Genomic DNA, 27,143 nt, shown 5'->3' with positions numbered 1-27,143 from the left:
ACACACACACACACACACACACACACACACTTTGGGAACCCCTGGTCTAGAGGGGCCCTAATGAAATACAAAAGCATTTGGGACAGACTGACTCCCAGAAGCACTGACAGAGACAGAGAGAAAGAGAGAGAGAGAGAGAGGGAGAGGGAGGGAGGGAGGGAGGAGAGAGACACAGACAAGGAAGAGAGCTGGGTGGGGGAAATGGGGAGACAGACAGACACAAGAGAAAGAGACACAGGCAGAGAGGGAGGGAAGGAGGGTGGGAAGGAGGGAGGAGGAGGAAACAGGGAGAGGGAGAAAGTGAGGAGAGGGGGGCAGGCTCCAGAATGGCTCCAGTGCAAGGAGGACCCGGCACCATTATTTTTAAACTTCTGCGATTCCATGTAACTGTATCTTCTCAATGTTTGTTGTGTTTTCCACCCTCATCTGTTTCCTTGTAGTTACTGGCAAGAAAAGAAAAGAAAAGAAAATCCTGACAAAACTTCAAAGGGCTGTTATTGGGCCTATCTAAGGATAAAAAGAAAGAGGAAGAAATTATGTATCTCTGTCACACGAAGCCTCGGACCTGGGAGGGGAGGAGAGGGCTACATTTGTTGAGCCGGGCTGTTGCAGAGTGTTTCTCTGTTTCTCTCTCTCTCTCTTTCTCTGTCCTCTCTGTATGTCTCTCTCTGTCTCTGTGTGCCTCTCTCTGTCTCTATTTCTCTGTCTTTCTCCCCCTCCCTAACCTTTCTTCTTTCCGTCTGTTCCTGCCTGTCTCTCTGTGTCTGTGGGTGTCTATCTCTCTGTCTCCCTGTCTGTCTTTCTCCTTTGATCCTTATAACAACCCTGTGCTAGGTCAAGAACTACTGTCTTCCCATTTCACAGAGAGGTAATAAGTGACTTGTCCAATGTCATACAGCTAAGTAAGAGGAGGTTCTCTTTCTTCTCTCTCCTAGGCCGGCACTTGCTCTGAAATCCTGCTCTGCCTGGTAGAGAAGAGTATTGCCAATGGAAGGGAAGAGGGGGGCTGGTTCCTGGGGATTGTGAGGCCAGAAAAGGGGGCTTGAGAGCTCTCGTGGGCAACAGTGCTGGGGATTGGGGGGGGCAGTGACAAGCACTATGCAAACTTGTAAATCGTTTAGTTAGGATTTTGTGTTTTCTTTTATTTTGTTTCTTCATGGGTCTTTTGTCAGTGGTTACTTAGTCTATAACAAAGACTTTTTTAGTGCTAGACAAGAAGTGGGGACTATGGGTGCAGAACAATGCATACACTGTCACCTCAGTTAATGCCATGGTTAGCTTTCCTGATGGTCTTTTCTTTTTCCTTTTTTTTTATGCTTCATTACAAAGGATGGCTCTTTGGGAGGGGAAATGGGAGACACAAATTTGGAAATGAAGGTAATATAAAAGCAAAAGCTATCAATACATTAAAAAAAAACTCAGATAGTTCAGAGAGTGGGCCACCCTGGCACTGTGCCCTCTGCTACAGAGCCATGGTTGTTACTGTTGGGCAGAGCTGGGTATAGTAGTAGGAAAGGCACTAGACTTTGAGTTAAAAGATCTCAGTTTGAATCCTGGCTGTGCTACTAACTGCCTTGTGGGACCTTAGGCAAGTTATAAAACCTCCCTGGGCCTCAGTTTCCCTATCTGTAAAATGAGGGGGTTGGACCAGATCAGCAGTTATCAAACTTTTTGGTCTCAGGACCCCCTTTTGCCCTAAAGAGTTTTTCTTAAATGTGGGTTTATATTTATCTGTATTTACTATATTGGAAATGAAAACCTCTTGGTATTACAAAAAGTTTGGATTTCATGAACTTATGAAAAAGGTCTCAAGGACCCCCAGGGGACCCTGAACCACACTTGGAAAACCTTTGGGCTAGATGATCTCTAAGGACCCTTCCGCCTTTAAATATGTAATTCTATAGCCCTGTTACCTGGATTTGACCGCAATACATACTACTTGTATTGTTCAGTCATTTTCAATCATGTCCAATTCTTTGTGACCCCATTTAGGGTTTTCTTAGCAAAGATGCTAGTGGTTTGTCATTTACTTCTCCAGCTCATTTTACAGATGAGGAACCTGAGGCAAACAGGGTTAAGTGACTTGCCCAGAGTCACATGGCTAGTAAATATCTGAGGTCAAATTTGAACTCAGGTCCTCCTGACTCCAGGCCTGGAGCACTAACCAGCTGCCACATTATTACTTGTATAACCTTGGGCAAATCACTCCCACTCTCTTGGCCTCAATTTCTTCCTCTATAAAATAAGGGGGTTGTGCCCAGCCACCTCTATGGTCCCTGCCAGCTCTAAAGCCTATAAAAGCCTAGCCTTTTCCATCCCTATTCCATCCCATGCTGGACCTGCCCTTTGCCCATGGGCACCAGTAGCAGCAATGATGTAGGCCTGTGGGATTCTGGTACGTTGGGCTCCAGGAGAGGGGCAGGTCCCACAGCGCCAGGCTGAAGACTGTCCAGCTGCCACCTGCTCCCACACCCTTGTGCATAGAGTTATACTTATACCCTCTACAATGGTGACTCACACAGACTCAGCATTTTACTATTTACAAAGCACTTTCCTACAAGCATAGTCTCCTTCTTGGGGCACCCCATCCTCCCAGTCACCCAGGCTCATAACACCAGTATCATTCTTGACTCCTCCTTCACTTCTATCTCCACAACATCCCCCCCCCCCCCCCCCCCGCTCCCTTCCCTCCACTCATCTTACCATCTTCCACCTGGCCAATTGGAGTAGCCTCTTCCTAGTTCTTCCTGCCTCCAGTCTCTCCCCTCTTCAATCCAACCTTCACACAGTGGCCAAAGTGATTTTTCTGAAGCATAGAGCTCACAATGTCTCTTCCTGCTCAATAAACTTATTACCTTGAGGATCAAATCCAAACTCTTGTGTTGGCTTTGGAAGCTTTTCTCAATCTAGTTCTCCAGCCTTGCTATTCATTAGTCCCTTCCACACATTCTAGAGTCTAAAGTGGCCTTCTTCCTGTTTATAAGATGTTCCATCTCTTGTCTCCAACAGGACTTGTCCGCAGTGCCTTGAATGCACACCCTCCTTCACCTCCAACTCAAATAATCCCCTCTAATTGCCTTCTAAGCTCAGCTCAAGTGCTGTCTATTACATGAGGCTCCTCCTGATCCCCAACTATGCATGCTTCCCCCCCTTCCCAATTACCTCATATTTACATATATGTATACACATCATCGCCATATATAGAATGTAAGCTCCTTGAAGGCAGAGACTATCTCACTTTCATATTTGTATACTCGGAATCTAGCACAGTGCTGGGCATATAGTAGGTGCTTAATGAATGCTTGCTTGATAGATGGATGAGATTTAGAGATAGAAGACAACTTTGAAGTCATCTAGACCAATCCTCTCACTTTACAAATGAGGAAACTGAGGCACAAGGGAGCAGATTTGGAAGTGAAACTCAGGTCATCAGGTCCCAAATTATAAGTTCTTGCTGCTACATTACAACATTTGCAGCAGTCCTGTGAGATGTAGGGGAGCAAAAGTTGGATCATCTCCATGTGTGAATGAGAAAAACTGGGCCTCAGAGAGATGATATGATTTGTTCATAGTCGTAGAACTCATACAGCCTGGACTCAGTAGAGAGGAAACAAAGATTGTGAAGAAAGAATCAACAGGAACTGGTAAGTGATTAGGGATGGAAGAAGATGAGGGGCCCAAGATGACTTGGGAGTTTTAGCCTTGGGGTGGGGTGCCGTTGGTGGAAATGGGGAAGCGGGAAAGAGAAGCTGGTTTTGGAAATGGGGGCAAATGCCAACTTCAGTTTGGGACATGACACCCTGGAGCTGACCTGGCAAGACAGCCTGTTGTAGCTGGAGACAATGGGCTTGGAACCATGGCGGAGGTTAGGGGCAGCAGGCAGAGACCAAGAGTCACCAGACTAGAAGGACTTGTCAGCACAAAGGAGGATGAATGGGGTAAGGGAAAAAGCTGTGGAGCTGAGAATCTGGGTTCACATCCTGCCTCTGTTGCTCACTTCCTACATAACCTTAATGTCCCTGGGCCTATCTTTCCTCTCCCATAAATTCAAGGGTTCAACTAGACTCTAAAAAATCCCTTCTGGCCCTTAAATCTATGACCCTAAGACAAGTATCTAACCCTAATTGCGCTCTGGGAAAAATGCCCAAGGCAACCCAGCTGGGGACAAGACAGTCATGCCCTGAAGAGCCCCTCCCTCAGAGGCCATCTAACTCAACTCCCTCACTAACTGAGGAGGAAACAGGGTGAAGAGGCAAAGTGAGCCATTCACAGGCACAGAGATTAAGGTGTAGAGTCAAGATTGGAATCCCTGGACTCTGACTTCAAATCCAGCATCTTTCCACTATTGATCTAAACGGCTCCTAAGGTCTCTTCCGGGTTGAAATCTATGATCCTATCTCCTTCCTGTACCTTTCAAAATACATCTGCAAGAGATGGAGGAGCAGGAATGAGTCACATATGGCCCAGCACACTCAGGCTACTCTTCAAAGGAAACAGCCGAGGGAAGCCTTTGTCACGGATTCTGATTTCTCTCTACCCCACTAAAGTAGCTCTGGTCCCCATTAAGAAACACGCTGGCCCAGGCATTGTGGACCTGAAATACAGTCCTAGGGATGACGCAGCCAAAGAAGGTCTGCCTGGGCCAATGGACATTCCATACTGAACAGACTCAGGTGGTTGTTGGCATGATAGCAGGCTGATGCATCCTGGTGAAGGAAAAGAAGTTGGCGGCTCTCCATACTTTATTACAAAAGGCAGTGCCAAATCTTGGCATCTAGGTGGCACAGCAGGCTGAGTACAGGGCTTGGAGTCAGGAAGACTCATCTTCCTGAGTTCAAATCTGACCTCAGACACTTACTAGCTTGTGTGACCATGGGCAAGTCACTTAACCCTGTTTGCCTCAGTTTCCTCATCTGTAAAATGAGTTAAAGAAGGAAACGGCAAACCACTCCAGTATCTTTGCCAAGAAAACCCCAAATGGGGTCAGGAAGAGTTGGACGTGACTCAACAATAACGACAATAACAGGATCTTAGGGGCCGGGAGCCTAGGCTTTCGACACAGCCCAGACTGGCCACACCCTGGACGCTTCAACTTCTGTTTGGTCAAGAAGTCAGCAAGCTAAAAGTCTAATCCCACCAAGGTCCATCCATCCTGGGATACAGGCTCCTGATAGCTACAAGATTACAGGATCTACAGGATGGGATTTAAAGCTGGAGATGATCTAATCCAAGCTCTTCATTTTACAGAGGAGGAAATTGAGGCCCAAAGACAGAAAATAACTCATCTAAGGTAGTCACTTTGGATTTGAACCCCAAACCTCTGACTCCAAATCTAGAGTTCTCTTCTATTCCACTGCCTCAGAATCCCCAGAAGGAAGGCAGAAAGATCTTTTGTAATAAACATACATGGTCAGTCAATCAACAAGTATTTATAAAGCACTTAGTATATGTCAGGTACTATGCTAAGTAAGGCTTGGGGGTTACCAAGAAAGGCAGAAAAGATCTGAGGCAAGGAAGCCTGGCTTCAGATTGGGAGAGATCCCACCTTGGTCCTCAGAAAGTCAACCAGACATACACCTGGGGAGTCCTGGGCTAGGGACATACAAAGAGACGGAAGACCCTGCCCTCCAGAAGCTTATAATCCAATAGGGGACACGAAGCACATTTATATCAAAAGACAATTGCCAAAGCCAGGTTTTTTATATTAAGTACACATGATTAGTCAGCCAACAAGTATTTATTAAGCATTTTCTATGTGCCAGGTACTGTGCTAAGTAAGCCCTGGGACATATATAGAAAGCCCAAAACTAGTCCTTGCTCCCAAGGAGTTGACATCTCTATGGTCAGTCAGTCCATCAATAAACATTTATTAAGCATCTACTATGTGCCAGGCGCTGTGTTAAGCATGAAGGAGACAAAAAGAGGCAAAAGACGGCCCCTGCCCTTGAGGAGTTTACAATCTAGTGAGAGAGACAGCAAGCAAACACCTATGTACAAACAAGCTATAAAACATGGGATAATTTGGAAATTAAGAGAGGGAAGGCACTAGAATTAGGAGGGGCTGAGGAAGGCTGCCTGTTGAAGATAGGTTTTGTCTGGGACTTGAAGGGAAGCCAGTAGTCAGAGATGAGGAAGGACAGTGATCCAGGCATGGGGGACGACCAGAAAGAATTCCCCAAGCGAAGAGAGTGTCTTGTTTGGGGAACAGCCAGTAGGCCCGGGTCACTGGCTCACATAGCAAGGTGTGGTGGGAAAAGCAGGAAATTTGGAGTCTGAGGATAGAGGGGGGAAAGGGTCATAAAATCATAGACTGAGAATTGGAAGAGAAAGTTGAGATCACTTGATCCACCCTTCTCATTTCACAGATGAGGAACCAAGAGGGGAGTTCCATTATGGTCACTACCTCAAAGTGCATGGGGACTTGTCGAGGCTGTTTATAAGAAGAGAACTCATAGCCATTTTGGTCCTACAAATAGGAACACCACTGCCCTACAAGCCTCCAAAGCCATCCCATTTCAGAGACTGGGACCATGGAAAGAGATTCTCAGCCCAGAGATCATTTATCTTCCCCCTGACTCTCCCTCCAGTGGAACTATCATTAAGAAAGTGGCATCTGGCACCAGCCCAGCCGAGAGAAGGCTGGGATTGTCATTGCCCAGACTGCCATATGGCATGGGGAATCATCGTCTCAAAGGTCAGAAAAGACAAGATGTCAACAGGTGGATCCAGTAAGATGAAAATCCATTAACACTTAGAACAGCTCCCCATTGCCTACGGGATAAACTCGAATTTCCTTAGCCTGGCATTCCAGGCCCTCCAGACCCAAGTTATTTCTCTAGCCTTATTGGGAACACAAAATCTCCACTCCAGCTGGGCAGATCTCCTCCCTGTGTCTCAGACCCCTGTTTCTTGCTTGCTGGAGCTCCCTCCTTTCCAGTTAGCCCAGTACCACCCTGGCTTCATGGTCTAGTTCAAGTCTCACCCCTTCCAAGGAGCCTTCCCTGACTACTCAGGACGGATGTGGAAAGGGCATTGGATTTGATGCCAGGGGACCTGAGTTGGAAGCCTGGCTCTGCCACCTACTTACCTGGGTGTGACCTTGGGTAAGTCACTTCACTTAAAATAAGGGGGAGGGATTCGCCAGCCTTTGAGGCCCCTTCTAGCTCTCAATTCTCTGCTTCTGCAGTACTCTAGTCCACCCCGATCTCCCCCTTCTTTCAACTTCTAAAACATCCCAAGTCTGCAACACACAGGCAGATGCAGCAAATTACAAGGTGACTTGGGTATGTAGGCTCCTACAATTTCAGAGGTACAAGAGACTTAAATCATGGAACAGCAACTCAAGTCAAGTCAACAAACATTAGGGACCACCTATGTGGAGAGAGAGGGGCATGGGATTGATTGCTGGACCTGCAATTAAAAAAAAAAAGGGCAAACAAGCCTGGATTCCAATCCTGCCTTGAACACCGTGAGTTATGTGACTCTAGGCAAGTGAACACCCTTTCTGTGCTTAAGGCAACTCTGAGACTTAGTTCCTAAGGCAGAGATGGGCCTCGATCTTGCTCTGGGGAGAGAGCTCTCATTCAGGAGTTCCCATCCCTAAAGGAATCACAGGGACTTCTTGTATTCACTCCAGTGGGAGGCACTGAGGAAGTGCTGGGAACAGAAAGACAAGGAAGAACCTGTCCCTTCCCTCAAAGAGTTTATGTTCCCCAGGCATCCCCAGATAATTAAGGAAAATATAAGTAGAAGACTGGATGTACAGCATACAGGTGGTACAGAGCATTCAGTGCTGGGGCTGGGGCTAGGAAGATTCATTTTCCTGAGTTCAGATCCAGCCCCAGACACTTACTAGCTGTGTGATCATGGGTAAGTCACTTCACTTGGATTGCCTCAGCTCCCTCATGTGTAAAACGAGCTGAAGAAGGAAAGAGCAAACCGCTCCAGTCTCTTTGCCAAGAAAACCCCAAATGGGGTCGTGGAGAGTCAGACACAGCTGCGAAATGACTGAACAACCAGAAGAGACAGGGAGTATTAACAGCGGAGTAGCTGAAACTCGACTGTCTGCCAAAGAATGTCCGCGCTGGAAGGGAGCTTAGCATATAGACTGTTAAGAGATGAAAGAGACCTTAGGGGAAACCGAGGGCAAGCCCCTCCTTTTGCAGAGGATCAACCTGCCACCCCAGGGAGGGGACATGATTTGCTCATGGTCACAGGGCTAATCAATGACATGGCTAGGGGTAGAACTAACTGTCTCCTAACTCCCAAGTTCAATACTTTTCCCCTTCTCTTACTAGACTATAAACTCCCTGAGGGCAAGAGATTATGCCTGATAATTTGGCCCTAGCATAAGATTCAGGGTTGATAGGCCCATGGGTACCCTTGGATTGGTGGCCTGGAGGCACCTGGGTCCAGGCCTTATCTGCCCCAAAGACACCAGGAACTGGCAGTAGGGATAGGAGAAAGGGGGCAGGGGAGGCCTCAGCTGCTTCAGCCTGAAGGATCAGAAAGTTCTTCTCAGATGACAGTCTGGAAGCTGGAAATAGGGACTAGGGAAATAGGGTTGGGGCCCCAAATGGGACCCAGGCTCAAAGCAAGCTCTGTACACCTGGCGGGTTATAGATCACTGGTCTGTTTCTTCTCCCCACCCATCAGGCCTCTGTCACCATCCTCCACCCGCTCTCCTAGGCACCGATCTTTACTTTATTTGGTCTGAAAGGAGATCATAAACAGTTGACTAATTTTCCCTGTGAGGAGATTTAGGGATCTGGCTGGAGAGAGAAGAGTGGAGAGGGTGTGGGAGGTCAAGGGGTCAGGCTGTCTTCCAGGGCTTCAAGGCAGAGGAGGAAGAGAGAAGGGGAGGAGAGACACACTCAGAGACCTTGGGAAGTGCAGGAGTCCGCAAAGGGACAGCATGGATTTGAGTTCTGACCCAGACAAAGTCCGCATCCTAGGCAGCTCAAACTCTTTGTACCAGTGAGGGCTGGTTACCCAAAGTGGAGCGGCTACAGCTGACCTCTGTGACCTTCACAAAGCACTTCACATACATTATCTCAAGTGAGTAATTCAACCTGTCCAAAACAGACTTCATCATCTTTCCCACCAAGCCCTCTGCTCTTCCAAACTTTTCTGTTCCAGTCCAGGGCACCCCGCCCCAAGCCCCATCCCCTCAAAAGTCCTCACTCTCAAGCCCTCATTTGTTTCCTTCTCTTTACTCGTATAGCCACAGCCCTGTTTCAGGTCTTCATCATCCCTTAGCAGGACAATTGTATTTTTTTTTCAATTTTCAGTCATTTTCAGATGTGTCTGACTCTTCATGCCCCCATTTGGAGTTTTCTTGGCAAAGACACTGGAGAGGTTTGCCATTTCCTTCTCCAGCTCATTTTACAGATGAGGAAACTGAGGCAGACAGGGTGAAGTGACTTGCCCAGGGTCACACAACTAGGAAGTGTCTGAGGCCAGCTTTGAACTCATGAAGATGAGTTTTTTTGACTCCAGACCCAGTGCTCTATCCACTGCACCACCTAGCTGCCCCTTTCTTCTGTATCTATACCTAGTAATTAAGGGCAGGGACTGTTTATGCCTTTCTTTGTATTCTGATCTTTTCACAGTGCTCTGCACACAGTGAGAGCTTAATAAATGCTTGTTAACTGATACCCTGTGAGGTAGCTACTGTAGCTGTTATCCCCATTTTACAGATGGGAAAACAGATCCTCAGAAAACAGACCATGGCTAGTAAGTATTAGAGATGAGATTTGAATCCAGGACTTCCTGTCTCCAATGTCAGCCCTCTAGTCACTATGGCTTCTAGGTCAAGAAAGCCATTCCTAGATCCCTAGCAGTCACATCCTCAACTAAGGAACTCAACATTAAACTCTAGATGCTCTTTCTGTTTTCTCCACCTGGCTTTGGCTAATCAATGGAAGAAGCAATGGGCCAGAGAGGTTGTTCTAGGGACACTCTGTCCCCCAGGCTCAGAAGAAAACAGATTTCTTTAGCTCTTTAAGGATTTACAAAACACTTTCCTCACAGTAATCCCATGAGGTATATAAGTACTTAGTTATTAGTGCTATTTTACAAATGAAGAAACTGAGACTCGGAGAAAGTGACTTGTGATCACTCAGCTGGCCAAGGTGAGAACCAAGATTCCAACCTGGATCTCCTAATTCTAAGTCCCCAACAGCAGGTGTTCTTAACCTTTCAGTGTGTTTTGGGTAGTCTGAAAAAAAAAAAACCCTATGGATCTCTTCCCAGAAAAGTCATGTTTTTTAAACGCATAAAACAAAATATGGAGTATTATAAAGGAAATAGATTATATTAAAATGCAGAAAGTCCCCGAAGTCTTAGTGTAGTTGTAAGCTTTGATAGCTTGAAAGCTATTTAAAAGCGATTAAAGCTTATAACTAGACTAAGACTTTTGGAACACTGTACCATTATCAACACACTTTTAAAAAGCTTGTGGATGCTGGGTTGAGAAATCCTGGCATATCACCGCTGCTATTCAATATGGTACTAGAAACATTAGCTTTAGCATTAAGAGAAGGAAAAGAAATTGAAGGAATTAGACTAGGCAATGAGGAAACTAAGCTATCACTCATTGCAGATGATATGATGATATACTTAGAGAATCCTAGAGAATCAAGTAAAAAACTGCTTGAAATCATAAACAACTTTAGCAAAGTTGCAGGATATTAAAAAAAAAAAAACCAAACTCCTGGCCTAAAGGTAAGGACAAAGTAACTTGAAGAGGAAGGAAGTATTATCAGCTGGGGCAAGGCGGGGCTGGGAAGGCCACCTGAGCTGAGCCCTGACCTTAACTCAAAATGCCATCACTGGAAGGGATCTTAGTGCCCAGTTGGTTAGAGATGGAAGTTGACCTCAGGGGTCATCTACATCTATCACTGGGCAGAGGAACCTGAGATCTCAGCTAGAGCACAGGGCTTAGGGAAGAAAACTCCAGAATATAGGAAGTAGGCACTGATCTTCATTCACCTGCTGCTGGCCCTCACCGGGCCTCAAACTCAATGAGTTCCAAAGCAAGCTCTTCCTCTTACCCCTCTGAAGCTGCCCTTCCTCCCAAGTTCCTTATTCTTACGAATAATGGTGCTAACATCTGATGCTCAGGCACCCAGGCCGGAAACCACTCTCCTCCCCACCCCACTCCATTTAAGTAATTGCCAACTCCTATCAATTCTACCTACATATCTCCCTCATCATTCATTTTCTGTCCAACCCTGGCAGCTAGGTAGTATAGGTAGATGGCAGGAAGATGAGTTCAAATCCAGCCTCAGACACTAGGTGTGTGACCCTGGACCAGTCACTTCAGCTGTTTGCCTCAGTTTCCTCAACTGTAAAATGGGGATATTCCTAATAACACCTACCTCCCAGGATAGTTGTGAAGATTAAAAGAAATATTTGCAAAGTGTTTAGCACAGTGCCTGGTGCATAGTAGGTACTTAATAAATACTTGTTCTCCTTCCCCTCCTATCAAATACTCATGCTGTGTAATGACATTTACCTATGTATATGTTATCTCCGCCCCCCCAGTAGAAGCTAAGCTACTTGAGGGTAGGGGCTGTATCACTTCTATGTTTGTACATATGAGGGTGGGGACTCTGTTTTCTTTATCTTTATGCCTCCCCCAGTGCTGAGCATGGGGGCCCCACACACGGCAAGTATACCCAGGAGATTGTGGGAGGAATAATAAAACTAATATATAACATTTAGGACACTTTAGGGTTTACAAAGTACTTTAGATAAATTTTCACATACAACCTTTCCAACAACCCTTATAAAGAAGATAGCCCAGATATTATTAGCTCCATTTCACAGATGAGGAAACTGAGGCACTGAGCAAAGTTAAGTCAGAGACATCCAAGGTCACAGGTTTATTGTTATTTTTCAGTCACTTGAGTCATGTCTAATTCTTTGTGACCCTATTCGAGGTTTGCTTGGCAGAGATACTAGAGTAGTTTGCCATCTCTTTCTCCAGCTCATTTTACAGATGAGGAAATTGAGGTAAACAGGGTGAAGTGACTTGTCCAGGGTCACACAGCTAGTAAGTGTCTGAAGCCAGATTTGAACTCAGGAAGATGAGTCTTCCTGACTTCAGGCCTGACATTCTATCTACCATGCCACCTAGCTGCCCCAAAGTCACAGGGGCAAATAGCAAATCCTGGAATATTGACTCAAGTATTTTTGTTTTTTTTAATTTGGAGCTTTTTCCATTGTTATTTCATAATAAATGAATAAATGAATCCTTGAATGCTGGAGCTTAGAAATCATAGGATTTATGCCTGGGAGGGACCTTCAAGATCATCTGGTTCAATTCACTCATCCTTGCCTAAATAACAAGAAAATGTTCCTTCTCTCCTCTAGGATCAAATATAAACCCCTCTGTTTGATACACAAAGTCCTTCACAACCTGGCTCCAACTTGCCTTTCCAGATGCATCACACATTACTATCCTTCATGTACTCTGCAGTACAACCACGCTGAATTCCTAACTTCTATCTCCAGTCTCTGTGACTTTGCACAGGCTGTCCCTGACTCCTGGAGCACACTCCCTCCTCATCTACAATTCTTAGAATCCCAAGCTTCCTTCAAGACTCCACTCAGGTATCACCCTCTGATTCCTGCAGCTGCTAGTGCCTTCCCCTCACAATTACCTTGTATCTATTTTGAATCTATTTTCACATGCATATGTGTATATACATATTTGGAGACAGTTGGGCAACTCCATAAATAAAAGTGTCAGGTCTGGAGTCAGGAAGACCTGAATTTAAAATCCAATCTCAGTCACTTGCTAGCTGTGTGACTCTGGGCAAGTCACTTACCCTCTGTTTAGCTTAATCTACCACAGAAGGAAATGACAAACCATTCCAATATCTTTGCCAAGAAAATCTCATGGATAGTATTAGCGTGCTACGGTCCACAGGGTCACAAAGAGTTGGACGTGACTGAACAACAATATATAAATATTTATGTCTCCCTCAAGAACATAGGCACAGCGTCTGGGACATAGGAATGCTTCTTGATTGATCGAAGGCTCAGAGGAAGAAAATATTAGTAACAATAATAGCTAGCATTTCTACTTTACTTTAGAATTTACAAAATGCTTTCAATCAACAATCATTTTATGCACCTTTTTTGTGCTGCGAATATAAACATTGAAATAATTCCCATTGTCCTAGGTAGGATTGAGCCTCACAAAAAGCTCTTGAATTAAATACTATTATTATCCTTATTTTTACAGATGGGTAAACTGAGGTTCATGAGGTTAAATTACCCAAGGTCACAAAGGGCAGTAATTAGTAGCAGAATTTGAACCCCCAGTCCTCCAGAGTCTAAAGTCTGTCTACTCCGTGATGCCTCTTAGGGAAGCCCAAAAGTATACTAGAAAATGCTTAGAAGAATCCCCAATTTCAAATAACCAAGAGAGTGAGGTCCTGGGGCCAATCCAGATACTGAGGATCAAAAAGGTTTTGTCTTTTGTGAGATTGTCATCGTCAAGTGAGTCCCCACCATCAGACATCCTCTTGAGGGACTTCAGGGGCAGCCCCAAAGAGCAGGCTGGGTCACTTTGCAATTCAATTAGTTTAACTGGAGGCAGTGCTGGGAGGGAGAGAGCATTCTGTCTAAACTTTTTTTTTTACCTACTTGGAAGCTGGCCAGAGGCCTGAGGTTTGACTGTGTTCATGGCAGAAGACTGAAAAAAGCAGGAGGGTTTGATTAGCACCTCTGTGGGGTAAACTTGCTTTTAATATTCAGCCGAATTGACTCCATTAGAAGCAGAGGAGTGTGGGCAGTTCCTAGTAATTGCAGCCCCTCCCCAGCTGCTCTTGCGTGCCTTGACTCCAAGATCAGGGTCACGCCTCAGCTTTCAGCTTTTATGACCGGGGAGCAGTGTCCCATTCCAAGGTAGGGCTTGGGGTAGCAATGCTGGCCCCAGGAAACACCTGGGCTCTGTCAGGGGCAGAGCTGGAAGGAGGGCCCTGTGTTGGCCAACCAAAGAGGAGGAGCATCCAAAGATGATAACAACATCTGTTGGTGGCAGAGGCTGGAAGCCTCCAAAAATTCACATTTAATTGTCTGCCCACATGCTATAATGTTTCCCCATAAGCTCTTTGAAGGACAGGAACTGTTACTTTGTATCACCAGTGCCAAACACATAGTAGGTGTTTAACCATTGAGTACTTGTTGAAAAAATGATTAGCCCCTAGGAGCAGCTAGGTGGCGCAGTGGATAGAGCACTGGCCCTGAAGTCAGGAGGACCTGAGTTCAAATCCTGCCTCAGACCAAACACTTGACACTTACCAGCTGTGTGACCATGGGCAAATCACTTAACTCCAATTGCCTTATAAAAAAATGACTAGCCTCATGTCAATGAGACCCTCTCCTCCATTAAGGCAGAGCCTGCACACCATCTTCTGCATATGAAGCCTTTCCTGATTCCCCCAAATGCTGGTGTTCTACCTTCCTTCCAAAGTTTCTTTGAATTTAACTACTGTGTTTAAACCTGTATTGATTCAAGTTACACTTATGCTGTATATATTTATGTAGCTAGGGCACACAGTGCATAGAGTGCCAGGACTGGAATTAGATGCATCTTCCGGAGTTCAAATCCGGCCTCAGACAGGGTGAGGGGGCGGGGGTGTGGCTAGACCACAGTATAGAAAAGTACTTAAGTGGCCTATCAGGTCAGCCTGCATCCACTGTGTGACATGGAAGCCAAACAAGCTGATGCTATATCAGGCTTCATTAGAGAGGCACCATGAGTTCAAATCCAGCCTCAGACACTTACTAGCTGTGTGACCCTGGACAAGTCACTTAACCCTGTTTGCCTCAGTTTCCTCATCTATAAAATGAATGTGAGAAGGAAATGGCAAACCGCTTCAATATCTTTGCCAAGAAAACCCTAAATGGGGTCACAAAGAACTGGCCAAGACTGACAAATGACTGAACAACAACAAAATATTTCTATAGATACATTTTCTCCCCCATTTGAGAGTAAGCATTGTTTCATTCTTTTTTTTTCTTGTATCCCACCCACCTACCCCCTGGCCCCTTCCAAGCGCCTGTCCCATAGCCAGCACTTCAATGTTTGTTTGGTGATGGATTCTTGCTTCTGGTATGGTTCAGACTTCATGACCTTTGAGGTTCCTTCCAACTAGGTCATTCTATTACTCTATGAGTTGCAGAGTTGGAGGGAACTCCAAGGCCTCCTGCTCTACCCTCAGCCCCAAACAAGATTTCCAGCTGCAACATACTTGATAAAGGGTCATCTGTCCCAAGGCATACTGGGTCGGATGTTAAACTTAGCAGCAAACCCGACCTGGGTTCAGATCCCACCTCAAACATTTGTTTTGTGAGCAAATAGCTTATCCCTTCTGGGCTTGCTTCCACATTTGTAGAATGGAGAGTTAGCCTCTATGGCCTCTTAGGTACATTCTTAGCTCTAAGAGTAAGAGCCCATAAACCTCAGCCTATTATTCAGCCTGGGTAAATCTCTTAATTGGTTAGGCAACTTTCCCTTACAGCCATCCTTTGCTTCACATGCTTGGGGAAAACATGCCCCTAACTCACCCATGGCTGATGATTTTGTGTAATTCTGCCTCACTTAAATCCAATTTACCAGCAAGTCAAGACATCACCCCATGAAGTCATTGGTCCTCCTTGAAAATGAAGGACAAGTAACAACCACTACCTCCATTTGACTCTGGGCCACTCCATCCTACTCTTTTTCCTTCTATGCTGACCAACCTTTCTGATACTTGAGGACAGAAATCTATGCCATGATATACCAGTTCTTCAAAGGCATTTAGATGCTTGGCCATTTCTTGCCTTCAAACAGGATACTTAAATTTGTTGGAATGTCAGTAAATCTAAACCAGAGCTGCTATTGCAAGCTCTGCCTCTGACCGGGACATTGCTCCCAAAATCATAAAAGCTGGGACCTGGAATCCAGATTTTTCAGTTTTAATATATTCCAAGTTGTCCCATCACTCCCCGTTTTCCTGGGGGAAAATGCAGGTTGAGATCCCTTGGCATATATGATACATTCTTCATTCAGTCTGATGGAGTTTTTTTCTTGTCATATTTTTGAAATTTAAGCATTTGTCTGAGAGTTGCATTTTAATCTTTCTTTTTTTATGGAGGGAGGTCATAGATTTTATTTGTAGATTGCTTTAGAAAGTTTTCTTAAGTTATTTCCCAGAATAAAATGATCAAATTATTTTTCTTTTTCTATAATCCTCTGAAATTTCCATGATTTTGGATGCATTTATTATGGGAAAGGCTTTCAGAATTGCGGAAAGAGACGCTGCTGTTGACCCCATTTATGGATGGAGCATTTGAGGGTTTTCAAAGTCCTCATAGCCACAGTCTTATCTGATCTTCATAGCAGCCCTATGAGGTAACAGGAAGGGAAGGGAATGTTATGCCCATTCAACAGATGAGAAAATTAAGCCTAATACAGAGGTTAAATGCCTTATCCCAAGCTCCTGTGACTAATAACTGGAAAACCTGGGACTAGAATTGCAGTCTTTTGAATCCTAATCCAAGGCTCTGATATGCCACAGAGCCTCCTTCTCTCTCCCTCAGGAAGCACTTCATCTACAAGCAATCCATCATGGCTTTAGAGCAAAAAAGGACCAGAGAGGCCGTTTTCCCCAATCCTCTCATTTTCCATCGTTGTTGTTCAGTCATTTCAGTCATGTTCGACTCTTCTTGACCCCATTTGGGGTTTTCTCGGTAAAGATACTGGAGTAGTTTGCCATTTCCTTCTCCAGTGCATTTTTATAGATGAGGAAACTGAGGCAAAGAGGGTCACACAGCCAGTAAGTATCCGAGGCCAGATCTGAACTCAGGAAGATAACTCTAGGCGCAATGTTCTATACCTAGTGTACCACCTAGCTGCCCCCCATTTTGCCTTAGAAAGGGTGGAATGGAGGGTGAAGATAAGCCAGGGAGACAAAACGAGGTGCCTATTGCAATAACCCTGGTATAAAGGAGCAGTTGCCAGGACAGGCGGAGCTTGGCCAGTACACATAGTAAATGTTGGATACCCCCAAACGGGACAAATAAATTCCCTGTTCTTTCACTTAGAGAAGCCCATGAAGCAGGTGAACAGCAGGTGATTCTTTCCAGGGCTTCTTCGTTATCCTGCCCCACCCTCTCCTACCCACCTGTCTTGCTGCCTGAACCAGCAACATGGCACAATATATAGAGCACTAGGTGTGCAGTAAGAAAGATCTGGGTTCAAATCTAGCCTCAGATGCTTACTAGCAGTGTGACCCTGGACAAGTCATTTAACCTCTCTCTGCCTTGGTTTCTTCATCTGTAAAATGGGGGCAATAATAGCACTTGTAACAATCAAATGAGATATTTGTAAAGTGTTTTGTAAATCTTAAAGCACTATATGAATAATAATTTATTATTATTATTATAAGGCAGTGTGGTGACCTAGACAGAGGATCAGATCTAGAGTCAGAGAACACAGTTCTGGATTCTGTCTCTAGCATCATTTTGAGACAGCTAGGTGATGCAGCAGATAGAGTACTGTTTTTGGTGTCAAGAAGACCTGAGTTCAAATCCTGCCTGGGAAGCTTACTGGGCAAGTCAGCCTCATTTTACTCCTCTGTAAAATGGGGATAATGATAGCACCTACTTCATAGGGTTGCAGGGAGGATCAAATGAAACAACATATGTAAAGCAAGAACTTTGCAAATCTTGGAAGTACCTATGTATAGTTGCTATTATCACTTGTTACTTTGCTCAATGAGAGCAGCTGAATAGAGCGCCAGGCCTAGAGTAAGGGCGACTCATCTTCCTGAGTTCAAATCTGGCCTCAGATACTTATTAGCTGTGTGACCCTGGGCAAGTCACTTAACTCTGTTTGCCTCAGTTTCCTCATCTGTAAAATGAGGAGGAAATGACAAACCATTCCAGTCTCTTTGCCAAGAAAACCCCAAGTGGGGTCACGAAGAGTCAAACATTTTCACGACCGAAAAATGATGGCCTGAAACCTTGTTCAACAGTTCCCCTCTCTGGGCTGTTGTTTCCTCACCCCAGAATGGTGGCAGGGGAGGACTAAATGATCTCTAATTTTCCTTTTGGTTTGAAATCTTGTAACTTTTTCTGGCTCAAAAATCCTATGATCCTGCAGCTCTGGGGCTGATGAAATGTTGAGCAGGAAAGAAGGACCAACTGAGAAGCTTAATGCTTGCTCACTCTGCTTCACGGAGACATGTTCCGGAAGCAAACCGGAGTCTGACCTCAGCGACTCAGACGGGGTGCCCCAGACTCTCAGAGTCTAGTTGTGGCAATCATACCCACCTTCATGGTCTGTTCCCAGGGCCTCAGTCTCAACCTGGAAAAAGCCTGGAGAAAATGGGCACACCCTCCCCCCCCCACCCCTATTCCCTCGCAGTCACTGGACTTTACCCTGGGCTGTTAAAACCAGACCCAGAAAAAAAGTCAACAAAGCTAGGAGATTCCATTGTTTGGAGGATTTTCGAGTTTAATCTCTCCAATTCACCAGCAGACCAGAAATGCAATACTTTCCCCCAGCACCTCTCCCTTAAATCCAACCTACCCATAAGCCCAATCCTTCCCTGCCCCAGCTGGTCAAAGGACCCAAACTGAAAAGAGATTCAATCTTGAGGCGCCAAGCTCCCTCCTCACCAATGGGGTATTATGTTTGAAGGTCCCAGGGCACAATGGGAAGAGGGTTCCAAAAGAAAACAATTAGGGCAAAGAGCCTGTCTGGAAGTCAGAGAAAAGGGGCATTGTTGCCAGCTCCCAGAAACTAGGCAGTTGGGGGGGAGGGGAGGGAGCCTCTGCCAGGCTGCTTTGACTGATCCTAAACAGGAATTCCTGGACCTCATCTTAGATTTCCCCCACCCACACCAGCCAGGCTTCCAGTAGCAGTCCAGGTGGAGGAAAACACTAACCTTATCTGGAGGGCCATCTCCCCCTAGTCCTGTGGAGCTGCCCAGATAATAAACACTGGGAGGCGGGCATTTGAGAAGGAAGAGCCCAAGGGAGAAGTTTATGAACACAGAGGGATGGCATTATTAGGAAGCCTGCTGAAGCACTGCTGCCTCACCCCCAGCTCTAGAAAAGGAAGTGGGTCAAGGAGGAGAGGCATTTCAGGAGGTACCAAGCAGTTCTTTGATCAGAGCACCGTCACTTGTCACTTGCCTTCCTTCCTCTCCTCCAACCCTGCCCCACCCTACTAAATTCAGAACCCTCTCCCAGGCCACCCAAAGCAGCTCTCTGAATGCTGGGGAGGAGAAGATGATATTTAGGGACAGGACAGAAGAAAAAACTGAATCTAAAAAAATCAAATTAGAGGACAAATGTAAAGTCCTCTACTTGGGTTCGAAAAATCAAGCGCATCCTTACAAGACAGGTGGTTGGTATGGCTGGACTGTAACTCACAGGAAAACTCTTTGGGAGTTTTATCAGACTGCAATCTCAATATGAGTCATTGGCTGAAGCAGCAACCTCAAAAGCCAGTGTGATCTTAGGCCCATCTTCTCTACTCTCATTAGATCCCATCTGGAGTCATTCTGGACTCCATGTTTTAGGAAGGACCCTGATGAACTGGAACAGGTTCAGGGTCAGTCAAACAGGATGATCAGAGGAATGGACCATACCGGGACTGGGCAAGGGAAAAGGGATGGGAATGCTTCCATTCATCAGAATCAGATCAGTTCAGATCTGAATCAGATCAGATCAGAAGACCCTCGGAGTGGAAGAGGGATTGAATTTATTCCACTTGGCCCTGATGGGGCAGAACTCAAAGCTATGATGAGTGGAAGTCACAGAGAGGTAGTACTTGGGTCAAAGTAAGGACAAGCTCAATAAATAAGGAAAATTCGAGCTGTCTAGGAGGGAAAGGGATAGCCACAGGGAAGCACTGGTTTCCCTAGTACCAGAGGTCTTCAAGCGGAGGCTGGATGACAACGGACACCATCCCTGAGAAGTAGCATCTCCCAAAGCTTCCCCCACCAAAAGCTCGAACTGATATCCTCTGAAGTTCCTTCCAACTGCGAAGCTCTGATAGAGCAAGAGAAGTCACAGCTTTCCCAAAAAGGTGTTTTATCTCACACCTACAGCTTTGGGCCATGTTCTAGGTCTCCAGTGTGGAGTTAGCCCATTTGTTCTGGTGTTATCCAAGGGGTCAGGCCTTCTTTTAAATTTTCTTTATTTCATTAAATATTTCCTAATTCCATGTAAAAAAAATTCTGAACATTCATTTTAAAAAATTTTGAGTTCCAAATTCTCTCCCTCCTTCATGCCTCTCCCTCACCCCTTGAGAAGTTAAGCAATATGATATCCATTATACCTGTGAAGTCATAAAAAAAAACCTATTTCCATATTAGCCAAGTTGCAAAAGAAATCACACCAAAAAAAAAAAGAAAGTTAAAAAAAGTATGCATCAGTTTGTACTCAGAGTGCATCAATTCTCTCTCTGGAGCTGGATAACACTTTTCATCACAGGGTCCCTAGGAACTGGTCAGACTTTTCTTAATACTAAGGACTTTACTTGATTCTTCCACCACCACCACCGCCACAGCAGGTTAGCTCACCTGGCATCCGACCTAAAGCAAGAACTAACAGATATTCATCCTGAGCAAAAGTCTTCATAAAAATAGCAAATCAGGGAGGCCTCGTGATTCTCCCCCCCCACCCACACACACATATTCCTACCTACACTAAGGTAACCTCTAAAGTCAAGGGTGTTATGGGATGGGCTAGAGCCTCAAAGCTCTAAGAACGTCCAGGCTAGACCTTCAGAAAAGATATGGAGCAGAGGCAGAGTGTGTTCCAAATGGACCAGTAGAATCAGAGCTTGTGGCCATCCTTTTCCCAAAGCTTATCTACTTTCTGGGAAGCCTTGCTATGGGTCTAAGATGGACCACAGGCTGCCCTTCCCCTTCCTAGTGATCTGGCCCCGTATTTTGTCAGTGGGTGGAGTCCATGGAACATGGAGCTGGACTCCAGTGGAGTGGGTACTTGAATCACTCGCCCACTCAGTCCTCTTACCACACAGTGAAGATGTAGAAAACCGAGGCACTCTACTTGTCCTGGCATCACCCAAACAGGTCAAGCCTTTCCTAGTACAAAGCACCTCACCTGACCGGCTCCTTTCAAGGGGAGCCAACAGTCTTTTGTTCTGAGGCCAAGGCCTCCCCTAACAGATGACAAATTGGTGAGGCCTTATATGTTGCCCTCCCTCCTCCCCTATCCTGCTGGTAGCTGGCAGTGACTCAGGGGAAGGAAGTGGGTCAGGCAAATGGTTTACAAAAAAAGAAAGACCTGAGGCTCAAATAAAACAGAATCAGCATTTTGTCACCCCTCCCCAGCTCCAACATAAGACAAAGAAAGGGCTGAGAGGCTCATCTCCCTCCTGCATGCCCACATGGGCTGCTCCTTCTGGGAGATGGCAGCGGGCAGACAATGAGATGTTCCCAGCTCTCACTCTTTCTGGGCTTCAGTTTCCCCAATTGTCAAATGGTCTTGTGGTCCCTGCCAGCTCTGAATCCTCTGCTTGATTTTACCTCAAGAAAGATCATTGAAATTATTTTATCCTGATTAGAGCAATATGGTAGGTGTGATGGTACAGTGGACAGAATATTGGATTCAGAGTCAGAGAGACCTGGGTTCGAATCCCACCTTAGCTACTTATCTTATGTATGACCCTGAACAAATCACTTATGCTCTCTGGGCCTCATTTTCCTCATCTGTAAAATCAGAGGGTTGGACTTTATGACTTCTAAGGTCCTCTTCCACCTCTGAAACTATGATATACATTTCACACACAAAGTAGAGAAAAAAGGACTCATGAAAATTAATTCAGCAAGATAATGGGATAATCAAGAGACAGCAGAGGTGTCTCAAGCACCTAGTCTGATAAGTCATGCTAAGGCAGTTGTCATGTGTCACAGAATGGGGTCCTGTTCAAACAGAAAGATATCACTCTCATGATGAGGTCTGAATGACCTGACCGAATCCCCCTCATCCAGAAGGGGCTCCTGTTGACAGATGGGAAAACCAAGGCACATAGCAGAACCTGCCCAGAGTGTCCCAAAGGAGATCAGGATTACATACAGCCCACAACTCTTCCCCCAGACACAATCCCTTGGTCAGAAAGACAAATCAGACCACACCCCAGGTCAGACTCTTGTCATTCCTGATGTCTGCACACAGGTCAGAATTTCCATCTTCCCCCAGATGTGGGGATGAGAGCTGTTCTGTTCACCCTCCTGCACCTCCCTTTCCCAAGAGAGGCAAGCCACTGCCTCATGCCTGGATGGTGAGTTGTCTCCTGACAGTCCCCACAGTGGCATCTCTGTTATTCCTGGGAATGAAGCCAACAGAAGTGGGAGGAAGCCACAGAACTGGCCCTGAAATGTCACCTCTCTGCAGGTAAGCTAGGTGGGGAAGACGAGGCCATTGGTGAAAGAAACATGCAGTCTCCTGGTCTGGCTGTTTTTCCAGTCATTTCTTTGGCTCCAGGTAATCTTAAAAAGAAGGTTTGGACTCTGACCTGTGGAGGCCCTTTCTACACCTAAATCTATGATCCCATGAAGAATGCTAAAGATAATCTCTTCCAGCAAAGTCTCTAAAGAGCAAGGCTTGGCTCTCAGCAGTCCCAAGCAGGTTCATAGAATCCCAGTATGGAGTTCCTAAGTCTGACAGATAACAGCACATAAAAGCAGGCTTCCCAGGTGGGGAAGGAATCAGTGGCCTCTCTCCCACCTCCCAGGGTACTATCTGCCCTTTCTGCCCCAGAGCCGTTGCTAAAGGTTCCCCAAAGGACCCTAGCACTTAGAGCTAGAATGACCCTAGAAACAAGCTAGTCCAGTTTCCTCATTTTACAGTTGAAAAAACCCAAGGACTTGGCAAGAGGAAGGCGATTTGCCCAAGTCCCATAGTAAGTGGCAGACCTGGGTTCTCTTGATTCCCAGGTATCTATTCTTCCTCTGAACCAAGTGCGGATAAATCCATTTTCCCCTCCGTTGAGTGGAGACCAGGCTGGACTTCTTCAAAAAAGGAACCAAGGAAAATCAAAGTGCACACCAAAATCTAGAAATGAATGGTTTTCCAGAATACAGGTTTCTCATCCTACGTGTGACCTGCCAAGGTGCCACAGTTTGCAAGACACCCAAACCTGGTTCTTTTCACCCAGTGTCACCATCTTGGACTCTGGACCAAGCTGCTCAGACTTGGAGCCTGAGGTAGAACTGGGAGGGCTCTCTTGCCATGTCTGATGCCATTCATTCTCAATTCCTTCCCACACTTGCTTCTCAAGTCTTCTCTCCAGGTGTGCTATTATCACATCTGTCTACTAAGGCATCACTGCTTTCCACTCAATCCTCATCATCGCCTTGGGTCATGAGTAGGCTCTTCCTGCTTCCCAGTTGTCATGGCCTGTATCCTACCCTGATGCTTGTCGCCCAAAGTGTCCACGCTTGGCCCCTAGACTGGCCTGTGAGTACAATGCATGCATATGCCTCCTTCATCCAAAGTTCTCCATGGAGGCAGGCTCCTAGACATCCTGTAGTGTTCCCAACCCATTTTCCTCTGTCTCGTTCTATTTTCCTAAAGCACCATACCCAGTTTGTTGTTAAGGCTGGGTCTACCTTCTTCACTGAATACTGTGTTTGGAGTAAGACAGCATGGGTTCAACCCAGCTCTGCTACTTACTAGTTTTCTGACCTTCCCTCTTTACAACTCAGTTTCCCAACCTGTAAAACATGAGTATGGTGTCGAAGGTCCAACTCTAAGTCATGGAATTGTAGATTCAGAACCAGAAGGGACTTTAGAAGCCACTTAATCTAACCACTTTTCTATTACAAATGAGGGCACTGAGGCCCGGAGAAATTAAAAAGTGACTCACCTAAGACCACACAATGGTGGGAGTACAGCAGCAGAATTGGGATTCCCACCTCCATCATCTGTCTATACCATGCTGTTTGCTCATCCTATTATCCTATTGGGTAACTAGGTGATGCTGAAGCAGATAGAGTGCCAGGCCTGGAGTTAGGAAGACTCATCTTCCTGAGTTCAAATCTAACCTGAGACACTTACTAGCTGTGACCCTGGGCAAGTCACTTCACCCTCTTTGCCTCAGTTTCCTCATCTGTAAAATGAGCTGGAGAAGGAAATGGCAAACCAATCCAATATTTTTGCCAAGAAAACCTCAGATGGGGTCACAAAGGGTCAGACACCCACTGAAGTGACTAAACACCAATAATGACAATAACAAAATTGTTCCAGGCTAACATCTGTGCTCAGTTTTACTAATATCTATGTGGCTTTGATGGCACACACCATCTCTCCCCCTCTGGAATCCATCTGCTTCAAATCAGAAGATCATAGATTCAGAGTTGGAAGGGACCTTGGGAGCCATCTACTATGCCCTCCCTATTTTCTAGGTGAGGAAACTGAGGCCCAGAAAGCCCAATGTCACACAGTTAGGAAGTAGAAGAAGCAGGATGTGAACTCAGGTCTTCTGACTCCACAGTCAGGCTTCTTTTTACTGTGTCAACCTCTTCCAACAGCCTTAGAAGCCCTAGTCATTGGTGAAGCTAGATGGCTCAGTGAATAGAACACTGGGCCCGGAGTCAGGAAGACCTGAGTTTCAATCTGGCTTTAGACATTTACTAGCTGGTAACCCTGGACATGTCAAATCATCTGTTTGCCTCAATTTCCTCGACTGCAGATAACACATCTCCCAAGACTGTTGTGGGCATCAAAAGAGATAATATTTGTAAAGTGCTTAACACAGCTGCCTGACACATAGTAGGCACTTAATATTTTTTCCCTCTTTCCTTCCTTCCAACAGCCAGCAGCTTCCCCCTTTCTCTTTCTGTCTCAAAGCTCTGAACCCCTATTTAACATCCATTGAAACCTCCACTAACCATAGCCTTCCATTACCAGAAACAATCTCGCACGTGATTTACAGAAGGAAGCATCTCCTGAGAAACAAACTGAGAGCAGGGATTGTGTCCAAAAAAAACCTCCCAAGTTCCAGGACATGTCCTGGGGTCATTACACAGTCAGTTGAGTCTCCCACACTTGCTCTGCTCAGCAGGACTCAGTGAGAAGTAATGCTCAGCCTGAGGCCTCACACGATCATGAATCATCCAAGAAAGATTCATTTATGTTAACAAAACTTCAGCTATTCAGACAAGGAAGGAGAAGAATACTTTTTTTTAAAAAAAATCTCGCAATAATAAGGGTTAAATCCAAAACTGTAAGTAGGAACTTTTTTTTTTTAAATCTGGGGCAAAAACAGTTGGTGGTAAGGGCCTGGCAACTGGGAGTGGTGCAGAGGACCATCCCCCACACAGTTGTCAGATAGAAAGAATGGCAGGGAGGGGGCTCAGCCGGTACCCTAGAGAGTATAGCCAACAGCCCGTGGTGACTAATGGGGCCAGAAGGCCCCAGGAGAAGGAAACCCACAACAGAACGCTAGGAGGAGTTGGATTCAGGGAAGAGAGCAATGTCCTGGTGAATGAATGCAGTGGGATGGGAAGACTTGGAAGATGTCCAAGTCAGGGAGGAAATCCCCCTCCCCATCTCACCCCCAGAGGAAGTATGGCCCTGGGCAAAGCCCTAGCTGCCCTGCCCTAGTTATGGCTCTAGTTAAATCGAAAAATGTCTTTTTATGTTAACACCAAGTTAACCAGACCATTCAATTAACCAGATCACCATCCAAGTACTCTGTCTACTTGAAACCAGGCTGCATCTGCATCTAGTATGATGACACCATCTTGGATCTATAAAGCACCTTCCCCCAACATTACGACGTATACGTGCATATGATTATAGCCAGGGAGGAGGGTGTGGCTGGGCAGATGGTAACTGAGATGGCAAGAGAATCTATTTCCTGAAACACAACCGGGGAAAGACCAGACGTTTCTTCTTAGGCAGGCATGGGCTTACACTCCCTGGCATGGACGAGGACAAAGAGCCCTTCGGTCCAGGGTAGCCACTCCATGCATTGGATAAGCCCTTCCATGTCTCTCATACGGGGACACATACCCAGCTGTGTCCTCCAATAAGAATGAGATCATGATGCCTTAACTGTCACAGCAGGAGGCAACCAACAAGCTCTAGGTGGTCTTAAGTTTCTTCCCAACATCCTCTGTTGTGAGGCCCCTTCCAGCTCTGGTATCCTCTGTTCTAAGGTCTCCTCCAGCTCTGATATTTGTCCTGTATTTGGTGGATTGAGTGCTGGGTCTGGAGTCAGGAAGACTCCAGTCCAAATCCCATTCTCAGACATGTACTAGCTGTGTGACTCTGGGTAAGTCATTTAACCTGTCTGCCTCAGTTTCTTCAACTGTAAAATGGGAGTCATAATAGCCCCTACCTTCTAGGGCTGTTGTGAGGATCAACTGAGGTGATATTTGTAAAGCACTTAGCATAGTGCCTGGTTTAGAGTAGGCTCGAGATACATTTATTATTATTATTATCATTATATTTTACTGTTGCCTAGTTGTTCACATGTTGTGTGGGTGAGGATTCCAAAGTCTTGAGAAACGGGACAGGCTCTTACCAAGAGCCAGTGGAATCTGGGGAAGAAGGGCCTCATCTGGATCTGCCCCTTGGCACAGAAAGACTGACAAAATTAAGAATCTTTGGGAGAAAGAATGATTGAAAGTCTTCTCTGTGTTGCCAAGCACAGAGTATGGAGCGTGGCCTTACACTGCTGGGCCCTGGTGATGTATCGGTTAGTTTTACTAAACTGCCTTTTATCTTTGTTACCAGGGAGCCTGGCTTTCTGGGGAGGGGGAGAGGGACAGACAAGGTAGAGGCGAGGAAACTCCTCCTGCTGATGGAGGCCTGCACCTTCTCTGCAACTGGTAGCAAGCCGCCCAGATGTCAAACAGGAAGGCTACAAGAAGGCTAGAACTCTCTCTAACTCTCCCCAGCATTCCCCAACAATCCCCAGAGCCAGATTAGAATGTAGTTGGGAATTATTTAGCAAAATAAAATTTAAAAATACAACAAAGATAATATTAATTTGAAGTTTTCTAAGTCAATATACTACCAGCACAGAGATTTTTCTATTTGAATTTAACAACACTGGCCTAGAGCATTGAGGGGTTAAGTGACTTTCCCAA

The 27,143-nt window shown here is 45.7% G+C and overlaps 1 protein-coding gene across 2 annotated transcripts in view; it reads right to left on the bottom strand.

Annotated features, from left to right (window-relative positions):
- Positions 1-27,143, bottom strand: part of PIEZO1 (piezo type mechanosensitive ion channel component 1) — a 169,787-nt gene that overhangs the window by 110,656 nt on the left and 31,988 nt on the right. The window lies entirely within an intron of this gene.

The sequence above is a fragment of the Vombatus ursinus genome, unplaced genomic scaffold (genome assembly GCF_900497805.2).
Source record: "Vombatus ursinus unplaced genomic scaffold, bare-nosed wombat genome assembly UNPS02005286.1, whole genome shotgun sequence".
In the NCBI taxonomy this organism is placed as follows: Eukaryota; Metazoa; Chordata; class Mammalia; order Diprotodontia; family Vombatidae; genus Vombatus; species Vombatus ursinus.
Note: the sequence above shows the minus strand (reverse complement) of the source record. Positions and strands in the feature narration are given on the sequence as shown.